The 15,659-nt window shown below is 38.7% G+C and overlaps 1 long non-coding RNA gene across 4 annotated transcripts; it reads left to right on the top strand.

The window, feature by feature from the left end:
* Window positions 1–231: 231 nt before the first annotated feature.
* Window positions 232–12,213, top strand: LOC101472862 (uncharacterized). 4 transcript variants are annotated; one of them, XR_190892.3, is made up of 3 exons: window positions 232–617; window positions 6,273–6,472; window positions 9,222–12,213. It is a non-coding gene; the product is annotated as an uncharacterized LOC101472862 (long non-coding RNA). The 4 variants fall into 4 exon arrangements; XR_013097292.1 differs by lacking the exon at window positions 232–617 and adding an exon at window positions 624–2,278 and having other exon boundaries at window positions 4,000–6,472; XR_013097289.1 differs by lacking the exon at window positions 232–617 and adding an exon at window positions 624–4,126.
* The last annotated feature ends 3,446 nt before the right edge of the window (window positions 12,214–15,659 follow it).

Genomic DNA, 15,659 nt, shown 5'->3' with positions numbered 1-15,659 from the left:
TTCAGCATTCGGATACAGATTTTGGCTTTGCTTGTTCTCTAATACGATGTTCTTTTTAGGGTTATGATCATTTTAACACTATTTATACAACTCATATCTGTTGTTAAACCTGCAAGCAGTATCCCGCCATTGCAGGCCACATAACCCAAGAGCCACACGACTGCAGCCTTGTTATGTCTCCTTTGTAATTAAAACGATTTAAAGAAAGCTACTTTATATCACATTTTTAGTATATGGAAAACATTTACCAGAGAACATGCCCCTCATATTCAAAACCACCCTCTTGATTTCTGTAAAAGATAGACAGGAACATGGGCAGGATGTTTATACAGCAAAATGTAAACATTTTCCCTGGCCTTCTTTAAATAAAAAATCAAGCAAAAGCCCAGTTAGATCAGCTAATACTCAATCTGATGCGATATGCTTGCCTGTTCGGAGAGTCGATGCTGGACGTTTTAACACATGAATATTGTTTGTGTAATGTAGTCATAATATTTACGCGGGGACGCAAGAGGAGTGAGGTGGAAGCTCCTCCGAACTCTGAACACAGAAACTCGGACTGGGACTTGAGATCGACTTCTGCAGGCACTTCTCCATCGAATGATCGTGGAATTGAAGTAAGGTGGATTTAAGGCTTTCATTTCACAGGATTACTAGTGATGCAGCTCTTTAATCCCCACAGCAGGAGACGTAGAGTGTTCGATTTGCATTATGTTACATAATATAGGACAATTAGAAAAGTTGAGTTCAAATTTGGATCAAGCTCTGCCTTCTTGCACTAAGTGACAGTTTACTTGGAAAATGGTTGTTTTCTTTTTTTCCAACACTGAAAAACCAACTTTAAGATCGCTTTATTGCTCTCTCACAAAATTGCGAGCGAGAGCTACTGGAAGTCGAGGAGTATAGCCTGAAACTGTTGACAGTAGGTTGGTTATTGTTCCCTGGAGATCTCGATAGCTGCAGCCTGCAACCTTTTGAATTCAGTTAGATGAGCGCGTGTTTCTGCTCGCTGTCGGCGTTATTGTTTTTTAGGGGTTCGTGACTGTTGATTTTGGCACCGTGGACATAAATACGAGGAGAATATATGTATTTTGGTTCGTGCGTAAAACCAGTGTTTGACGACTCCATTGTGCGCAAAAATCCTGTAATCTTTTCAAGGAGTTCCGTTTGAGGTGACACATTTTAATCAAACTCAGTGTATAAGTAAAATATCGCGCGGTTTATTAATGTTCCTACTGATTAAATTCCCCAGTGCCAAAACATAAGCGGGCGGTTTTCTTTTGTTCCAAGTAGTTTGCCCAAAGGGAAATCGAGAAAACAATTCTCTGTAAAAAAAACAAAAAATCATTGTCAGCCCAAAGGTGATAGCTGTGCCAAGGTTAGATTTTACTGTTGCAGAGGAGATTTAGAACCACGGATAAGTGAATGTAAGTATTGTTTTAACCAGTGCCTGTTCGGCCAATCGCCTGAAGTGAGGGCCACACATTTATCAGCATAGCAGACCACCCAGCGCGCACCAGGGGCAGGCGCGCTCCCGTCCTCTTTCTGCCCACTGCATTTAATTACCGCTGATGACTTCATACCATTCTTTGTCTCACGCTCTTCAGAGTCAGGTTATTTGCAAATATATCTATATATACAAAAGCATTTATATAGCTGAGGGGATATGTCTCTTGTGTTTAAGAAGAAATTATCTGTTTGATGGCCTCTGCTGCGTATTCACACGGTGCAAAGTTATATATTTTCATAATGGAGAAATCGATTAAAGGTATTATTCACCCTCAGAATATCACATAGTACAAGCAGTACAAGAATACAGGAATATTATACAGTACAAGTACAAGAAATGTCCTTTTTTGTATGTAATGGAAACAGCGATTTTTGAAAATCTTTTTGCCCCCTCCTATGGACAGGTATGCAAACACACACACACACACACACACACACACACACACACACACACACACACACACACACACACACACACACACACACACACAAAACTGCCTAAAAGGTGGCATATTATGTTCATCATCACTGGGGCTGGAGATCCGAGGTCAGAACCTCCCCTTTGCTGTGTCGCAGACGAAGTCATGCACTTTTCCGTGACGTCGCATCTTGAAATATTTGACAGCGCTGCATCCTCAGGAATGCTTGTCCACTTAGGTGGAGGTACACCGCAGAGCGCACAGTACTGACAGGCTTTCCGGGTCGCTTCACTAGTATTTACTGAAACAGATTTTCGGTTGATCGCGTTGTTACGATAATCTGCTGACCTGTACGTAGACATTTTTTGTTTGTCACATTCTTACTTAAGAGAGCCTACTTTTCATAGGATCACACCTATGATAGATAATAATAATAATGAAAAAAAACTATGTATGTATATAAAATGTAATTATTTTCCAATTCAGTCTAAGCAGCATTGCCATGTTCTTCAGCTCAGTCTTGCCACTGCGCACAAAATAAAAAAACAGAAACTTACTGATATCTGTTATTACGTGATTAAATGATAAAATGAGGTGCCGTGATCATCTAAGAAAGACTTGACATTATAAAGTTAGAAATAATTTCCTTGTCACGAGTATTACATTATGCCTACACCTGGCGGATCACAGATTTAAAAGAAGCGGAAGCTATGATCTTAATTTGATTTGGACTCTGAACAAAATACAAGCTCGGCGAGATTAGGCCTAAGGTGGAGAGAGACTCTCAAAATATTAGGTGCAATAACTTGGTTAAATGTTTCTTTCTTTAACTAATAAACCGTTTACCTCTTTAATGGTAAAGGAGGGTCACAGAGAGGCCGCAGGGACTTGTTTCAAGGAGTGTATGACAAGTAATCGATCAACTGGCTGTAAATTCGACCGACTTGAACTTGAAATAAGTTTATAGGCAAAAATTTCTAATACATTTTTATTTTATAAACAGTACTTGAAAACGGGAATAAGATATGGATAGCAAAAAAACCGAACAAAAAAAACACATGAATAAATGTTTCCATTAATGTCGTTTGTTTGACCTAAACTGACTGCAAATCTGAGAAAGAAAAACACATTTTTTAATTATTATGAGCTCGAATCAACACATAAAAAATAAGATCTAACCTCAGTCTCTCAGGGAGCTGAAATCAATTAACAAAGACATGAATGGCTGTTAATAAGAGAATCTGGTTCAGAGTTTGAATTATCGTATTTTTTAACGACATAGGTTTTTCTCTTTACTTTTTATTCTCACACCCATTTTATTTTTACGTGTTCTACAGAACTGAAATGTCAGCAACTCTTTAAATGCACAAATAGTGCCGAGCTCTCAGTTTTGCACACAAATGCTCGAGAAAAATGTAGAAAATAAAAGTGTTTATCTCGCATTTATAAGAATTCTGATAAATATTTAATGCTTTATTGACTAACATTAATAACCCAAATAAAAAAAGTAATCCGATTGAAATGTTATTCATATATATGTGGTTATGATGTTTTTTTTTAAACATTTTTAAACAATTTGTATTCTTAACTGTGTAAGATGGGTTTCTGGCTCTTTGCTTCTGCAGTGTCGCCTGTAGTTCACTCAGCATTGTCACTTTAATTAAAAACAGTGTGTCCTAATGTCGGAGTGGGCACCCCCTCATCACTTTCCCTGCGCTGTAGGTGGTCGTGTATATTTTCGTTTAAGTGGTGTTTATGTGATCGAGAAGGGACGGGATTGCTAGCAGACCGCTGATTGCGCGCGTTGGGCCACTATGTGGATTTGAAGTGTATTTGATGGGCACTGCCGTCTCCAGTAATCAGCTGCTGCAGAAATGGCTTTATGATCATTTAATTTTCCAGATAAGATATCGGTACTACAAAGAAAAGTAGTTACCTCTAATCTGCTCATCAAGACATGTTTTCAATATTTTTTCTAACCTCATCAATTCTGACAGAGATGTCCACAACTTTTATAGAAATGTTTGATTTTGCTCAAATTAAAAGGATGCACACAATCGCGCTTCCGTAGGTCCCTAGAGTATGACACTGAGCCGAAGTTACTTATATGAGCACTACTGACAAATCAAAGGATAACTCAATGTTTCCAGCCTGTGCGTCATGCTGAAGATATCGGAGTCTGATGGATATAAAAATGTGTAAGTAAATCTTATCTCAGTTAATTTGTGTTACCTTTCCCTCCAAAAAGGGAGGGGAGGATTTATTTAATCAGAAAATTAAATTTTACAGTGCAATCATTTTAATTGGAATTCGTGGAAGAGTGTGGAAACACAGCCTTGCTTAGTTGTTTTAAGTTTCCCATCGGTTACATTCTGGTGTCACGTCTCACATAGAGACATACAGCCACCTGCCTGCATCCGCCTCACACCCGCACTAATAGCTGTGTTGTTATCAATTCCTTCGATTCAGCTTTATTTCTGTAGCGCCACATCACAACACGATTTATCTAAGGGCATTCTAGCAAAATAATAACCTTCTATTGTCATGGAAGGTCCCCTGCAGAAAAAAAAATTCCTGCAGGACTAGAAGCGCAGAGAGGGGAGCATTAAAGGGGGAGAGCAGAGACAAAAAGATCAACTCGGAGAAACAGCAGACAATAAACATTGAGTAGGTTGGTCAGGTCAGTGACCTTATCCTTAGACTTAAACTGACAGCTGGGAGTCCTCCATAGAGATAATAATACCGTACAGCATGAATTCAGATTGAAACCATGAACTGAATGAATTTGTTTTAGTTAAATTAACCCCAGGCATCGTTAGAATATCTTATACTGTAACTGTAAAATTAGTACTAGAGTCCTTTAAGCTTTTGGTCATCTGGTAATTCATTTTAGATTTATATGTTGGATAAAGGAGCATTTTTTTCTTTTTTTTGTCATTATCAGTTAACAGATAAAGAGGTTATCATACCAAAGTATGAGTCATTGGTTTAAAAAAACGCTATTGTGAGAACCCCAGGCTGCTCAGCGACACTTCACACGCCTTCCCGCAACTGTCCCTGGTGTGCCATATTGTCAAATTATAGACAGCCCACTCCCACTCCTGTTTTCTTTCTTTTTCTTCTAGATTCAGTTGTTTGTCACATGTAAAAGCAAATTTGACCCTGTTTTTTAAAAATTTTTTAAATTGTCTTCTTTCGACATCCTCATGTCGAAGCATTCCTTTCAGACAATGAAAAAACAAGCATGAAAGCATATGTAAAATTCTTTCTGGTTTATTTTGTGATTATAAGCAGTACCACATAATTTGACATGAAGGACAGCAGTGGGGAGAATTTGGCAGGTCCGGAGCTTTCACAAATTCCTGACTTTCCAAATGTGGTTAGTACTTGTAGGGAAAATGCTTCATAATTTTATATACCTGTATATAGCAGCAAACTGGTGTTTCGGTAAGTTTGTAACTTTTTGGATGTGTGTGTGTTTAAAAAGGAAGTCAAAAGGGCAGAATTCAAAGGAAAGAGAAAAATATTATTTAAAAATGTATATTGCATACAATAGACACACAATATACATTTTATTTACAAAGTTAAAGCATTCATGGTACGTTTTTTTAATGGCTCAGTGGCTGTTTTCATATTTAGTTCTGTATTAACGCAATTTCTCTTATAAAAATATTTCACAATGTTCCTTAATATAGTCAATTTTCAATGATTTTCATGCATTATTTTTTAAATAATATTTTATTTTGGTTTCTTGAAAACATTATAATCAAAAGTTTAATTACAAAAACAATACATTGCAAAGCTTGTCAGAGTAATAGTAAGATTGGCTATTTTGGTGAATAAGAGATGATTAAAGCAGCAGTTACACTAGCAAAATATTGAATGACAGCATGTGATATTTCTCAAAGTTTCCGGTTTCCCTCAGTGGGAGTGATGGTGTGTGGTCTTCATATTTGTTTACTTTCCTTTTAGTAAAGCTTTATTTAAATGCGTAGAATATTTAAACTAGGACATACTTGTCGTCATCATGCATGAGTGTTCCTCAATAGTTCTGTTTTTTTGCATTTAAGTTAATTTAGGGCTCAGTGTGATTCATCCAAAGCTGCTTTGTGTGTTAATTAGCTTTTATTCATGATAAAAGTATCTATTTGATTCAAAGCCTTGATTAAACGCATTATACTTGAGGCAGTATGATCTTTTGTTTCTTGTGTGACATTATCTGGTGGATTTTTTAAAAGTCGCTGCACATCGTTTTGTGCTCAACATAAAAATGACATTTTTTTAGATGCTTTCCTGCATCACGGCCTTACTATTTCTCTCTCTCCCTCTATTTTTTAAAAAAAGAAAAGACTCAATCCCACACAGTGAGTTCGAGTCTGTTTGGTGCCCCACCCTGGAGTCCTGCACACCTCCCAGGGCCGGTCCATCATGGTCTGTCTAATGCAGGCAAAGACATCAATAATGAGAGCTGAAGCAGAAACCACAGCGGAGAACACAAAAGAGAGAGGGAGGGCGCACACAGGCCACAATTGGCTCTGCTGCAGGTTAGCTTCTTTGATATTGCCTTGATTTCAGTTTGATGGGTGCACATGGGGCGACATGGGTTTATACGTATGTGTTTACATAATATGTATGGTGTTTACGCACAGCCCACCGACTCTTTTTTTCTTTACTCTGAAGGGGGATTTTCCTGTGGCAAGCTGCTTCGGAAAAAGCAATTAAGAATTCCCAAACAGTACACCACAATGGGAGATATCGTTTGTGCAATGTGTGTTCCATGTCCCTCACAGTTTTTGTCTGGAATGGGTTGACTATTTTTAATCTGCACATAACCGAATCCACCTACAGACAAACCACAAATTGAATGAAGGGGAGGGGGATGAGTGGGCACTGTAATTGCCTATTGTGGAGCTCAAACTCCTCTGTTCTGCCATAAACAGCTTTTGGTAGTTCACAACTTGATACCCAGTGCTCTTGAAATGAGGGCATATCCTTGTCGTCTGTGGGAACCCATTGCCAGGCAGTGGTTGGAATCAGTCAGGAATGCTTTGGGATGGTAACTGGATTCAGTTGTAATGCCCAGCTCTCCACAGCGGAACACTAGGGTGGGAAAAAGGCCGGGAGCATTTCCTGAGTGGAGGGGGGTCCCAGCGAAGCATCACGCGCATGGGCATCATGTGACAGAGACCCTGCCAGGTTTAGGCTGTGATCCCAAGTGAAGAGAGGAGTAGAGATGAGTACACCCGTTAGGAGAGGTGTGGTTGGTGCGGTAGGCAGTGCCAGGGAAATAAATGAGAGGACAGGGAGAGGCTGGAATGAAGAAAGAAGCTTAAATATTGTAAGTGCAATGTAGTGTAACCCCTGAAGGACTAGTCAAGAGCTCAATAAGAGAAGGGGGTAAACTGGTGGCATCTGTCTGAATTATTTATTTATATATTGTGAAAAATGTGAATTAATTTGTTAAATAGCCTTTTTAAATTGTTAGAAATTATTTAGAGATTCATTTTTTGTGTTGAATTTTTGTATTTGTTTAGGTTCGCCTTCATTCATGTTTTGAGTTTAGCTGCTCACAAAATATGCAAAACAACAGTAATGTTTCATACAGCCAAATCAAATAAAGAAGCTCCTCCCTTATTCAGATGGGGTCACCACAGTGGGTAGCTCCACGTGTTTGATTTGGCAGGTTTTATACAGCGGAGGCTTTCCTGATGCAATTCCTAAGGGATTTGTGTCTCTTCCCAGGTCAAGCAGGGATCTTTTTCTTGTTGGGCAAATGTGTAGATCACTGTGCTATGGAGAAGTTTGTAATTTTTTAAAACTGTGTACACAGCAGGGAGGTTTTAACAGCCTCATTGGCTCACCACCAGAAGTTTTGCATTTAATGAGAGGAAGCGTGCTTGAAAAGAAAGTGTCTATGATTTCAAAATGACCAGGTTATTAACAAACAAGTGTCCTCAGCACACTGCAAATCACTGCCCAAGTCTCCAAGGGGCAATGGCATCAGATTCGGTAAATTTTGGTACATCTGTTCACAATAAAAGGCCATGATCGCCTCTGAGTTTTTTAACTGTAAAAAATGAATGCAGTCCAACTATTTATTTATCTTTTGAAATTTAACCTCAGTGGAGACCACTATAAAGTGTGTGTCTGTGTGTGAAGGCAGATGCCTGTGTGTTTTGATTTGACTAAGTTATTGCTCTGAGATGAAGGGGGTGTGACCTATGTGGCAATCTGTGCAAATTGTGTGACAGAAAAACATAACAGAACAAATATTGTTGCACAAGAAAAAAAAAAAAAGAAAGAAAAGGAAAAAAATAGCAGTTTGTTTGTTCATTTCCCTTCCTGAATTTGATAATGCTTTCATCTCCAAACTCAACTGCAACAAACCACATTTTAAAGCCACTATAACGAAGCCAACAGATGTTATTTTAACAGTGTTTGTTTAAGCTCAACGCACCACTTACATGTTCGTTTGGACTTGAGAAAAATAAGAGTGTGAATCCGTCCATCCGTCTGGCTCTGTGTCTGCTTTTCTGTGCAGTCAGTGGCTGCATCATTGTTGTTTTTACATGCTTCTTGCAGCTGCCTATGCCACTGATACATGTATTCATGTATCAGTGTATACGAGAGTCTCGCTGACTAAATATTGGTGTGTATATGTGTCCAGCCTGGTGCTGGCAACCAGACATTGCTCTCTTTGGCTTGTGTAAATGTTGTGGTGATCTTGGGAAGAATCTTACCTTATGGTTGTCAAAGGGCTTTTTATTTCCACCTGCTACCGGCCTCTTTCCGCTGGTCTGCTCTATAACAATGGTACTGCGAAAGCTGCGGAGTTTAAAGTGATTTATGTTAGACTGTATTTGGCCCTTCTTCAGATTGGGGCCTGAAAGGAAGTGGCTATCCCTCCCTTCCACCTTAAATACCCTGCAGGCTTCAAGAGCTGATCAGGACTTTCTTAGGCATCTCATTTTAACAAAGTGCCAATGTGCTCAAAAGACTAGCTGGCAGGTGCAGATAAACAATGTTTTCAAGACTTATAAGTCAATTTACCAGCACATAAAACACAATGTAGTTCATTTCTGCGATACACTCAAACCCAGATTTAGCCCCTCCATCCTTTCTCTAGCCATCACTCTTTTTTCTGGTCCTGTCATGGGGGAACGAGATACAGCCTCATCCCCACTGCATTCTTTCCATTTTGCTGAAGAGGAGCGTGGCAGAGAAGGCAATCTATCACCCAAACTGTCCGTCCATCTCTCTCCCTAACTGTGTTTCTCTTTCTCCTTCCTCTAGGCTAGAGTGGGCAGGCATGCGGCTTTGGCCACAGGAAGCTGTGAATTCTTTGGAGAATGGAAGATGTCTGATGGAGAGACATACTGGCCCTCCACCCACCCACTCACCACCTCAAAATGACCCCTGACCCTTTTCATGTGTTTATATCAGACCGTGGAAGTGAGAAATAGTGATGAGTCACTCTGGCTGTGTGTTTACACTCTGGAGTCACGCAAGGAAGGAAATCAGCCACGGTCTGCTAAAAGTGGCGAGGTGAGAGAGAATAGCTGCAGTCCCGAGTGCTGCAGTGATTTACCTCAGAGCCAGAATTTGCTTCGTGTCATCTCTGCTGTGAAAACTTTCAACCTGCAGAAAAGCACAGTAGACCTTTGTGGAAGAAAAGGGCCAAAACAAGTAGTAGTCACTGGGGATAGGTGTGCGTATGAGAGAGAGATACGGCATATTTCAGGAAACATAACAGTTAGAATAAGTAAGATAATTATTTCAGCAGAATGCATCTCATCGAGATGTTACAAAGTTCTTAATATGTTGGACTTTTGTGTTCTGTTAGAGATGACCACGTTTAATTTAATTGCACTTTAATCATTCTCACACCTCACTGTGTTTAAACGAAAACCTACACTCGCACACATTCACTTTGTTTTTAAGAAGAGCTGTTTTTAAAACTCATCACTGCACATTTAACTGTGTTATTCATCTTTCACAAATATTTTTTTAGGAGTATTAAATAACTAACTAAAACTGCTATTACACTTTCACCTGGCATTGTTTTGAACCAGGAGTTTATGCGATTGAGTTTTTGCAGTCGATGATTTTCAAAAGAAAAAACAAAGCAGCAAACATTTGAAAATCCTTAATTACTTTGCAGCATATTTTAACATTTTACTTGAATATTTCAAATGATCTCACCCTCCTAATTGTCTCCAGGTTGGACAATATCCCAAAAAATTATAAGATTATTAAAATACTTGATGTATAAATGTGATTTCTTTTATTTTTAAAAGCAAAGCAGATTACATGAAAGCAAAAAAGAGTCCATTCTAATGACTACAGCGATATACGGGTGTGAAAATATTTCATAAAAGTACAAAGTTAGCCGGGTTTCTGGGTGACATATTTTTACTGATATGCATAAAACAATTGAAATCTGAAATGTAAATTTCTGGTGGAAGACAAACATAACACTGTTCGCTGGTCTTACTTCATCATTGCCATCAAAACCAGTTGTGTTGTGCTCAGGAAGCCTTTATGTTCAGTGTACTGTAAGGTGTGTTTACTGTGGCTTCCACCAGTGTTTCAACCACAGTGTCATTGTTGTCCTCCACTGTGCGTGACTTTAGCTTTTAAATTGCACAACTGTTGTTTGCGAGACAGAGCTGTAGTTACTGCCGCTGTGCTCTGTAAATAAAAAGTGACACTTTATTTCTTCCTGTCATTGCACTGGTGCAAGTACCTTCATTGCTGACTGCACCGCATATCCTTTTACACACCCCCGTACACACCGCCACAATGAGAGAGTCAGCAGCTCTTATTTTGGCCGATCTCTCCTGAATTGTAAGTCCTGTCAGGGGTTTTGATTGATAGTTGCATTTATCACCATATTATTAAGTAATCAGGCTCACCACAGCTGGGCCTGAAGCTCCTTAATTCTAGCTAAAGTACACAACTTCATGCTAATTAAAGGTTTGGTAAACCTGTTTATTTTCGTGAATTTTTAGAATATAGTTGTGTGTGTTATTATGTGTTTTAAGTGTGCTGATTATTGCATTTGTATGCTCTCAGGAACATTTAGAGCCAAGCTTTACTGCTTCATGTTCATAAGAAAAACTGTGAATAATCACATGTGGAGAGAAATAATTCATGCTTCATATGCTGCATGTAGAACGTAGAATATTCTGCATTAGTAAAAAAAATATCTACAAAATGACTACGAGGGAATGAGACTAAATTCTGTAAATAACACAAGAGGGTGAAGCAGTCTGTGTTCTGTGGATCAGGAGAGGTTTGGTCTCGTTTTCTTAATAGAGCCTGCAGTGAGCTGCATTTGTGTATTCCTGAGGTAAACACAGTCATGGCAAAGTGGACGCGCTGCTGAGTGTGTCCTGACTGGAGACAGAGAGCACTGTGGCACTGTACTTTCTGAGACGCTGGCAGCTCTCTCGAGGTAGGGTTAATTTGATGAATGGCCATTTGCTAATGGGCCATGTATTAGGGTGAAAAAGCTCCTTTAAAAGCCATAGTTTGAGTCGTTTCTATGGGCAATTTGATTTAGGAATCAATCAAGTGGCAGATGTTCCATGTTGCATCAGTCAACTTTGTCCTATACGCTTGCTTTTTACTTGATATGAATTGCTTGAATGACTGTGTGCAGTAATCAAAGCAGAACATAATTTCATATAAGTTAAAACATCAGTGAGGCCATACCTTGATTTTAAAAAGCAATTCGTTTTAGCTATTGTATATGTAAACTGAATAATGTTAAAAATGAAATATATAATCTTATTTTTTCTTTACCACCTCCTTAAGACTTTAGTACTTGCAGCGTTAAGTTGTCCACAGGGAAGAAACGCAAGCTGGAGTTCCAATAAAGTTAATTTATGTTTTCTGTATATTCTGAATTTTTTTTGTGCAGTAAGCTAAATACCTAAAGTGGAAAGACTGACAAATATATATACATAAAGATTTCGTTGTACTTATCTGCAATAACAGTAAAAAGCTTTGTTCTTTTTTGTCTCTTTAATGCAGATTGTGTGTGTGTGTGTGTGTGTGTGTGTGTGTGTCGCAAAACTGTAATAATAGTGACACTAATAATTATATATAAAAATATTAAACCTATGGCTGCTGGTGTTTGTGTAATAATTGATCCCGTATTTGTTACTATGCTTCTGTTTTTATATGTTTTATGAAAAAAAACTGAACGGCTATTTTGCAAAAATTGACAAAGTTTCCATGTTTTCACCAATAAATGTCCAATTTCTGCACAAACTTGAAATGCTGGTTGTGCATTTTTGATATTTACCCTCCTTTCTCTACTTACAAAATCCACACATGAACAGACGACTAAATAAGACCTACTAATGGTGAACTGCAAGGCAAAACTTCAGTCAATAGCTTCTTTTTTTTCTACATACGGTAATCTTTTGCGTATGAAACCACTTAATCAGAGTTAAATTTAGCATTAGAGCCAAATTCAAGTGAACAACCACTTAAAGACCTTATGATGACTTCTCTGGTTTTCTGTGGTAGGGTGTAGCGCACATATGATAAACATTGCCAGATACAAATTCAGAAATATTGAAGCTGCTGGTGGTCCTCATTTTTATTTATGTTAACTTTTTTTCCCAAAGAATTGTAGGTAGGTCAGTGTTTGTACTGTCCAGTTTTCCAGCTAAGTAGACCTTGCAACTGAATGACACTTGATCAATAAATAATAGCACTGCTTATCCGTGATATACAACAGGCTCGAGCGCTTGTGTTGTCTGTGACCTTGGACCTAAGTTTGGCTAAAAGCAGATTCACGCTGGCTTATCAGTGTTTCTGCAGAGGTCGTGTGAATCAGAAGAGCTCAGACATTCTTAAAATATATATTTTGAATACTGAAAAAAGTAGAAATGATCAGATGGATTGTAGTTGTACCGCTGAAATTAAAGCCGTTCAGCAGGAATCTTGAACATGTCTTTTTCATTGGTGAATATGTGTCAGTAATGAAGTGCAGAACTAGTTTTATAGCATTATCTAGTTTAAAGCAACAAATACTCTGCAGTGTTTATCTAAAAATCACACTGTAGTGGATTGTACTTACAATCACTTCTGTCCTTAATATTAAGCAGAGAGTGACAGACACTCAAGATGTTAATTTTCCAGGAGGCCATGTGCCATTTCTCCATGTCCAAAACGCTTTATCTCAGGTGTTGGTAAGGACAGACTGAGAGACAGACAGCCACATGGTTCTACTTTTGCCTGCTAATTCCAGGGAATCAATCCTAAATGACACCTATGGGATACACAGAGTGGATTTCTCTCTGATGCAGATTGGTGGTGGTTTGCAGATGAAAGACAGTAAAATAAATAAAGTTGTGGCAAGCAGGCAGAACTCTTCTGTCCACACAGTACAACCATAATGGGATACATGCTGACATGCGGGAAGAAGTGGAGGCCTGCTCCTGTTTTCACCGCTGTTGCCATGGAAATGCTGATGGACTGCTGCTGCTCGTCCTAAATATCTCTGTTGACATTTGTTTTGAAAAACATTCTGTTTTTCGCTTTCAAAGGGTCGGAGAAAGTTACCAAACAAGTAGAATAATAGTGATTAGCAGAAGGCAGCTCTGTTTGCCGTTAACCTCTCAGCTTGCTGGTACTCTTTTAATCCTAAAACACGTCATTAAATCAAACTCAGCAGTATCAAATGGCTTTTTAACCTCCCCTAATTAATCTTTTCATCAGCTGCTGTGTCTGCGGTTGGCCTGAAGTAAGAATGGTAATGGTAAGGCAATCCTTGCTTGACTCATCCAGGCTGGGATCATACATGATACTCCTACAAGTTACTCCAACCTGCTTTTCCCCCCTGGTGCCAATGCAAATTCATTGTGTTGCACAATACAGGACATTTCACTCTTGTTGGGGTTTTTTTGCATCTCTATTTGAGCATGGCTTAAATTTAATTCCTACTGCTTATTTTGCTTATGTTGAACTGTATTTGTACTTATTGTACTTGGTCTGCTGAAGGGGAAAGTGTGTGCTCAATGCAATGGCTGTATATATAGGACTGTTTTGTGAACCATTTTGAAACCAGTCACCGTTCCATATGCAAATAGCATATATTATATCATGTAAAAATCTGCAGCCTCCAGTATGCATATGTTGAGAATGGACTTTTCAGAGACGTCAGACCTCTTCAACATCTACTTATTTATGCTATGATGACAAAGAACTAGAAGAGGCAACATTTAAAAACATCTGTCTAGGTAATTGCAAATTCTTGTGAGGAAAAAAAGCCATTTTAATTCAAGCCAAGCCAACTTGGGGGATTTTTATAGAACTTCATATGTGTCCATGGGGAATCTTTAAAACTGAAATGGACTCATTAAAAAGGTAGAAGCAGTTACACAAATGTCCCTCTTATTGGCTCAATAATTAGCAGCAAATAGCCTGCAGATAACAGAGGGGCATTATCAAGTTTTTGTCACTGGTGCCACTGAAGTGATTTATTCAGATTCTGGTCAACTCCCGTCTGATGCACTTTAACAAATCACAGCCTGGGGACTAGCAACCCCCCACCCCACTCACCTCTGTCTCCCTCTGACCCCCACACACTCACAGTGACAAGGTCTAACACTGCTATCACCCAAAGTCAAGCCATCCTACACTTCAGGCAAAAAAAAAGAAAAAAAAAGAAAACAGTAATGAGACTGTTATCTTTGGAAAAGTGATGTAAAAGCTGTGTCACAATGCTAAAATTGTTACCTTCATTCCTCATGTAAACATATTATTAACTTTTGCAAGAAGCCAAAAAGTAGACTCATTTATTTACAAGAAACAACATTTTATTATGAAAAACTGCGAGCTTTTTTTTAAATGATTAAACTGTCTGTGACCACCAGCAGTACTGTGTGACCCAGGGGCTCAGGGTGATAAGACCTCCATAACTCTACTTTATCCCCCTGCTCATTATCAACCTCAATCCCAGATCTGCCCTGATCCCTGAGGCTACAGCAGGACAGGCTGCTCTCTACCTTCCTCTGCCTGAAGATAATGCAGGAGACGCACAGGCTGAGTTTAACTAACGTCAAGCACTTGACAGCTTCTTTCTGTGGGAGGTATTTTCCAACAATAAAGTGTAAAGGTTGATGCGTTTCAGGTTATGGACCTATTGTCAAACAGGTAATTTATCATGGAAAGTGATTTAAAACGATGCAGTTATATTATAATCTCAATGGCTTTTGATTTTTAGTTTGAACTCCACATTAATGTCTGCTGTAAAATGAGAATTCGCTTTGAAGCTTTGATTTCTTTGGCTTTTTTGGATTCCGCATCTAATTATTATCATGATCGATGCAATGAAAAATATCAAAATGTAGTGCTGCTGAGGCTTCGGTGTTGGAGGATTCTGCTCCTCTCAAATTTGGCTTTTTACAAGGGGACTTATTGCACTTTGTATTGGAGACCAATAAATGTCAATAAATTAACACAGTATGATTTTTTTTCCATCTCATGCTGTTATTCCTGGACTCTTTGTCTGCCACATGGCACACCGCAAGTACTTTTCATCACTTTCTTTAATCGGCAAAACAGCGGACTGTTTAAATGTATTTAACTTTCTAGTCCCTCGAAGAGGGTTTTTATGAATTGAACCACTGTCTTATCCACGAAACATGATTGATGTCTTTCACATTAACCTGCTAATATTGTGGTTTCAAAAATGTAATTTCTTGCTAAAGT

The sequence above is a fragment of the Maylandia zebra genome, linkage group LG1 (assembly GCF_041146795.1).
Source record: "Maylandia zebra isolate NMK-2024a linkage group LG1, Mzebra_GT3a, whole genome shotgun sequence".
Classification (NCBI taxonomy): Eukaryota; Metazoa; Chordata; class Actinopteri; order Cichliformes; family Cichlidae; genus Maylandia; species Maylandia zebra.
This window is presented reverse-complemented; position numbering and strand designations above follow the sequence as displayed.